At 41.3% G+C, this 7273-nt stretch overlaps 1 long non-coding RNA gene across 1 annotated transcript; it reads right to left on the bottom strand.

Moving 5' to 3' along the window:
• Positions 1 to 956: 956 nt before the first annotated feature.
• LOC119565866 lies at positions 957 to 3909 on the bottom strand. Its single transcript, XR_005224941.2, has 2 exons — positions 1520 to 3909; positions 957 to 1484 (listed from the first exon to the last, which is right to left on the bottom strand). It is a non-coding gene; the product is annotated as an uncharacterized LOC119565866 (long non-coding RNA).
• Between the last annotated feature and the right edge of the window lie 3364 nt (positions 3910 to 7273).

The following is a 7273-nucleotide window of genomic DNA, read 5'->3' as shown; positions in this document are numbered from 1 at the left end:
CTTGCCCCTTAAGAATCTGCAGCCTGCTTGTATCGTCTCTTAAGATGAGAATCTGCTATTCATATCCAATCTATTTAGTATATTAAGTGTAGTTTGGGCTTTTTGTTTATTTGCTAAGTAATCTGCTTTGATCTGTTTGCTTTCCCTTATAATCACTTAAAAATCTATCTTTTGTAGTTAATAAACTTGTTTTTGCTTTATCTAAAACAGTGAGTTGGAGTGAAGTGTGTGGGAATCATAACTCAGGGGCAAAAGGCTGTTGCATATTCCTCTCCACATTGGGGGAAGAGGCAAATTTTATGAGCTTACACTGTACAGTACCATGTGCAGGGCAAGACGGTATCATTTTGGGTTTATACTCCAGAGGGGGTTCATACCTGAGGAGCTGGGAGAAGCCTTCACAGGCAGGGGCTGGTCAGAGAGCCTGCTTGTAACTGCAGCTGGGTATGCCCCTACCCGTATGTATGCTGGTGAAAGTGCAGGCTGGAGGGCTTTGCAGCTTGTCACAGCAGTACAGTGTGAGAGGGAGCCCAGGCTGTTGGGTCAGGGGTCTCAGTGGTACCCCAGTTCCAGGTGGCACTCCGGGAGGAACCCATCACTGTGAAATCAAGAGACCTAGCTTTCAGACTTGGGTCCAATACTTGAATAGTTAGCTCTTTTCACCAAAGTTTGGAGAGAAAGAAAGCTGTACTGTGCCTAGCTAATATTGGGCCCAATCCCAAAACCACTGATGTCAATGAAAAGTTTCCCATAGATTTCAGTGAGCTTTGAATCAGGCCCTTAGATATGTACTGGACATGGTATTAAGTCAGGCACATGGTGAAAAAGCAGGGTTCTACAAGAGCCTGTCTACTACCACTCATTCCTTTAATTTAATAATCTGGTGACTCATCCACCCCATTAATTTAAAAGCTGCATTTTCATTTATCTACACAAATGAAAAAGGAAACACTTTGTTTTTTAAAAATTCCAAACAAACAACTTTTTATTTCAAATCAAGTTATAGTTGCTAACCTACTACATACTAAACTATCACAGAATGTTCATAATACAAAACACTTAAAAAGCATGGACATTCTTCATGAAGGATCCTAAATCTTACACTGTCCACATAACACACACACATTCTTATCAAGCATACATTAAGTACATATTTTATCACAACACAATCTTAACTGACACAAAATAAATAATAGTACTATTCTCTCATCAGTAACTTCAGAATATAAACACAAAACCCACTGAAAGAATATATACGCATGTTAATGACAAGTCCATAAACATACATAATTTTACCATAAATCAATAATGTTACACACTTTTCCTATTAGCCTACATTAAAAGTATCATCAAGAAAGAGTGGTTATAAGTAATTTATCAACTGATAGTAGAACTTGTCGGGAACTATATTTATACTTAATACTTCCCCTAAAAAGTACTTCTACTTAACACTTAAGTAAACTTACACTTAACACTTAAGTAAACTTACACTTAACACTTAAGTAAACTTACACTTAACACTTAAGTAAACTTACACTTATACTTAACACTTAATACTACCCCTAAAAAGTAAATATTTGAATAGCAAAATCAAGATAAAAAAAAACTCTCCACAAAGTAACATACAGAAAAACACCCATGTGCCATAGTTAAGATTGTTGCATTGAGATAAAACATTCATTTCTTTATACTGCATACATGTGTGTGTTTATTACGTGGGCAGTATAAGATTTATGATGCCTTAATTAGCAATGTCCTTGCTGTTAAGTGCTTGTTTTTGGGAATAACACCATAGCTAAGTATGTGGTTTGCCATTCAGCAATCCTAATTCGTTTCAGAAATAGACTATTTCGGGGTTTAGAATACATACTAAAGGGTGAGTTGCCGTTGATTTCAGTGGAACCCATTCTAATTTAAATATTCAATTTTGCTTAAATAAATAAGCAAAATTAATACCTGACAATTTCCCTGTTTGAAATGAACAAGAAACCTGTGTGCATCAAGAATAAACCATTTCATTTGTAGTCCTTATGAATGGCAATTCCTTACCCTGTGCAGCAGAGGTAACAGAAGCATTTAAATACAGTTAATGTAACAAAGTCCTAGTGTTTGATTTTAAATCTAATATTTCTACATACTACGTACTGAAATTAAACCCTTTCTTTGCCGTGGACAGTAACAAAGGGGCAGGTTTGGCTGACAGACCAAGTTTAACTCTGTGTTAACTGCTAACATTATTTGGTGTAGACCCTGCCAATCACAGCAGATTGTGTGGAAGGTATGTAATTACAGCACTGTAAGTTAACAGAGGAAACATCTCTATTCCTACTTAAAGTTAATTAAACTCATCCTACATTTGCAGCATCTGAGAACAGGTTAGCCGTAAGGTACTGCTATCAGTTATTAACCGCTCAGTACGCTCAAGTCAGTTTCCAGTATTTAGTGTTAATATTTAAAAAAAAACCAAAACAGATCATTAACACTGCACTCCACTAATAAGCATTACAAATAGATTTTTAAACTGGCAGCAGTTTACTTGTTTGGACTGCCCAATATGACAATGGAGATAGTAGTTATTACCTGTTGTATTTAGCAGGTCATGGGGAGACAAAAGGACCAATCCTGAGACACAGGGCCAAAGTTTTCTCTGTATTACACAGGCATAAATCTAGAGGAATTCTACTGTCAATGGTATTACTCCAGAGTTACACCAGTGAAATCAGAGAGCAAAATCTGGCAGCCTCCTAGATACTGCGCAGCCTCCTAGACATACTCACTCCAAAGGAGCCTGTGGGGCAGGAAGAGAGGGTTTGTGGGCAGTTCCAGCTGAATGACTACTGGGTCCACAGACAACAGGCTGCATCTTCTATGACACCTTAGGGGCTATTATTTCAGCTACAGCAAGTCCGCACATTCTTCTAGCCCTGCCCCCTGTTTTGGGAAGGGAGAAGGGTGAAGAGTCTTACCTCCAGTACCCCTGTAGTTTCCCATGAAAGGCCCCTTTAACTGGGCTGTGTGAGGAGGATCAGAATACCGGATTATGGTGGATGGGACCCAGAATTCTCAGTTCTGGTTCTGTCTCCATCATTAACAGAATACATAAATGTGGGCAAGTCATTTCACACTCAGTACCTCAGGTTTACCCTCCAGTCAATGAAACTAACCATTTGGAGGCTCAACTGTATATAAAGTGCTTTGAGATCCTTGGTGCCATGAGTACAAAGTATTTTTATTGTCTTGCATATCTCAGCCTATTTCACAAGAGGGAACTAAACTGAAATGTTTGCTGGCTGGAACGCTACTCCTTAAGTCCTACTCACAGAAAATTTGAGGAAAGATGCGCTTCTGCGGGTCCAGTACTCAACAGATTAAAAAACCCACAGCTGGCAACTTTAAAACATCCACACAAACCAATCCCTGTCTCCAGGGGGGAGCATTACAGACCTACACAAAACTTCGTAGGTTCCTACCCATATATAATAAGGTGACACCACTTACCATGGCACATGTGCTTGACTGCCAACTACTTGTCCACAAGGTGATTTATTGCACCCAGAACTGACAATTATCTGCTACCCATGCAGCAGTTGGCAGTTAGTAGTCCTGTTACTTCCTATTAAACATTTATCTGTACACTCTGTGCACCTAGCTGAAGGTTGAATTATGGTCCCTACCTGTAATTTTCCCTTTATAACACACAGTTATAATAAAGGGGTTAAAGGAAAATTCAGAAAATCATGTTGTAAGAGGAGTTTAAGAAAATTTCCACAATATAATGCTACACCAGGTATCGGCAATCTTTGGCATGCGACCCGCCAGGGTAAGCCCCTTGGAATGCCGGGCCGGTTTGTTTACCTGCCGTGTCCACAGGTTTGGCCAATAGCAGCTCCCACTGGCCGTGGTTCACCGCTCCAGGCCAATGGGGGCTGCGGGAAGCGGCGGCCAACACATCCCTTGGCCCGCGCCGCTTCCCGCAGCCCCCATTGGCCTGTAGCAGCAAACCGCAACCAGTGGGAGCTGTGATTGGCCGAACCTGCATATGCGGCAGGTAAACAAACCAGCTCAGCCCGCCAAGGTGCTTATCCTGGCGGGCCACGTGCCAAAGGCTGCCGATCCCTGCGCTACAGGAACGAAGTGTCCTTCCGTTTTTAATGAAGTTACTAAGCTTTACACAGAAAAGTTCATTTTAAAATGCGTGTTCTGTTCTTTCCAAGGGTAATTTGTGAGTTTCTTGAAAGTTAGATTCTTACAACCATCTATTGCCTGGGAAGGTACAGAGTTTACATTTTATCTGTGGAGATATTTAACCTTCAGTAATATTCAGTAATGATTAACACTTAATTGGGATATTTTTGAATACGTCAGTATTCAAGTGAAACCACCCTGCTACACTTGCATATGAAACCATAAACCCTACTGTGATTACCAGGGCCTACAGTTAGTATTTTATATTGGCCTCAGTTCTATTCAATATATTCACAAATGATCTGGATAATGACATGGAGAATACATTTATAAAGTTTGCAGACAATACCAAGCTAGGAGGGGTTATGATCGCTTTGGAGGACAGGACTAGAATTCAAAATGATCTTGATAAATTAGAAAAGTCATCTGAAATAAATAGGATGAAATTCAATAAGGACAAATGGAAAGTACTCCACTTAGGAATGAATAATCAATTGCACAAATACAAAATGGGAAATGATGACATAGGAAGGAGTACTAGAGAGAGAAAAGGGCCTGAGGGTTATAGTGCATCACAAACTAATCGACAGTCAACAATGTAACACTGTTGCAAAAAAAGTGAACACCATTCTGGGATGTTTTAGCAGTGTTGTAAGCAAGCCACAAAAAGTAATTATTCCACTCTACTCAGCAGTGTTAAAGCCTCGTCTGTAGTAGTCTGTCCAGTTTTGGGCACCACACTTCAGGAAAGATGTGGACAAATTGGAGAAAGCCCAGAGGAGAGCAACAAAAATGATTAAAGATCTAGAAATTATGACCTATGAGCAAATACCGTGTGTGTGTGTGTGTGTGTGTGTGTGTGTGTGTGTGTGTGTGTGTGTGTGTGTGTGTGTGTGTGTGTGTGTGTGTGTGTGTGTGTGTGTGTGTGTGTGTGTGTGTGTGTGTGTGTGTGTGTGTGTGTGTGTTTTACTTTGGAGAAGAGAAGCCAGACAGGGGGGCATGATAGCAGTGGAACAAATACATAGAAGGTTATTATAAAGAGGGTGATAAAAATTGTTCTCCTTAACCACTGAGGACGGAACAAGATGTAATCAGCTTAAACTGTAGCAAGGGAGACTTAGGTTACACATTAGAAAAAACTTCCTACTGTAAAGGTAATTAAGCACTGGTACAAATTACTAAGGGGGGTTGAAATCTCCGTCACTGGAGGTTTTTAAGAACAGGTTAGACACTCTTCAGGGACAGTCTAGATAACATACAGTCCTGTCTCAGGGCAAGGAGACTGGACTAGATGACTTCTCGGGGTAGCTTCCAGTCCTATATTTCTATGATTTTAAGTCATTAGTAAGCAATTGTTGCCAAGTACTTAGCTAAGCAATCCTGTTTCCCCAAGACTATTCCTCTCTTGCTTTTACTAGATAGCTGAAACTTCAGGAAGCTTCTTCCCAGAACTTTCCCTAGCAAATTCTTTTTCCCCCCTCCCTTCAGATTGCTGCTATCCTGCTGGTGTCCCTATGACTGAAAAGCACAGCTGGCTCCCTACTGTTACTCCTGGGGGAATTCTGCACCAAAAAATTAAAAATTCTGAAAAATTCTGCATACTTTGTCAAAATGACAATATAATCAAGCCCGTTTCAATTATTTTGGTAATTTATTTCAAAATACTTGTCAACAACAATACAGACAAAAAAAGATTCTGGTAATTTTATAGACAAATATGTTCCTTACAAGGCATATTAATATAGAACTTTGAGTAATTTATTTAAGTTACAATACAGAAACACATTTCCCGCACCCATCAGAAGCAATGAAAAAGCTTGGGGGAGTCAGGGTTAACAGAGGAGCTGAGGGAAAGGGAAGGAGCCTGGAGTGAACCTGGAGGGTTGTTGGGTGTGGGTGGGAGAAGTATAGAACAGTTTCTTTTTGGAGGGGGTGTGGGATTGTTAGGGAGTTGGGGAGCCTCCCCCTTGCAGACCCTGGTTGATCCCAAGCCTCTCCCATTGAGTCAGGCACATCTGCCTCTGTCCATATGCCCCCCCATCCCCATGTGTCCCTGCAGCCCTCCCCACCCCCGGCCCTGATGTGGCCTTGCACCCCCACTCCCATTTAGCCTCTGGTTCAATGGTATTATCCCACTAGCTCCTGAGCCTGTACCTGAGTCTGACCTCTGCACTAACCATTCTGAACCCGTCTGTGACCCCCTCCCCAGCAGTCCCGTGTGCCCCACTCTGCCTCTCCTATCCTGGCTCCATGGGCACAGTGCTGTGATGAATTTCTATTCCTGGGGGAGTTCTGCACCACCACGCATGCAAAGAATTCCCCCCCGCCCCAACAGAAAATACATTCTACCCAAGAAGTGCTGCAGTTCTGCCTTTTGCCCACAGAGGCGCTGTGGCACCAGACCAGAATGCATCTGGCTGTGTTCATGCTGCTGGCTGTTCTGCTGCCACAGTGGCCTCTGATGGGCAAAAGGCAGAACTGCAGTACTTCTTGGGCAGAATGTATTTTCTGAAGAAAATTCTGCGCCAGACATGAATTCTGCGCATGTGCAGTGGCACAGAATTCCCCTAGGAGTATTACTGTACACAGGCTGACTAGAGATGAGAATTAAGTAAACAGAGCATTAATGACCATCCCCTTTGCACTGTACCATAGGCCTAGTTTCTGTACTTAGGACTATTGTTCTGGCCCAGAAATCTGATCTCCTGCATGACTATCCTATGTCTCTGTTGATAAACTGTATAGTCAATTGTTTGACCACACTTTGGTTTCGTATGAAATACACTGAAGAGCCTAAAAACCAATGTCAGCCAGGATTACTGCTAAAAGTCAATAATAGTTTAGTAAAGGAGGAAAGGTTCAATATGATACCAATTTCCAGGAAGCTGTCTTATGCACAGTTGTTACATTCACCTTACACAGAAGGTGTGCCCCAAAGTTACAAATTTTAGCTAGGAGTAGTTATAGGATGATTTTTCAAATTATGAAACTTTACCTGTCGCTAAAATCTAATCCTCCAGTTTGTCCTAGTTCCTTAATTTCTTGTTCTGCTCCTTCCTTATCTTTGTTTTGGATACTAACATTCGAG

The sequence above is a fragment of the Chelonia mydas genome, chromosome 3 (genome assembly GCF_015237465.2).
Source record: "Chelonia mydas isolate rCheMyd1 chromosome 3, rCheMyd1.pri.v2, whole genome shotgun sequence".
Taxonomy (NCBI): Eukaryota; Metazoa; Chordata; order Testudines; family Cheloniidae; genus Chelonia; species Chelonia mydas.
The sequence above is the reverse complement of the archived record's forward strand: the minus strand, read 5'-3'. Positions and strand labels throughout refer to the sequence as shown.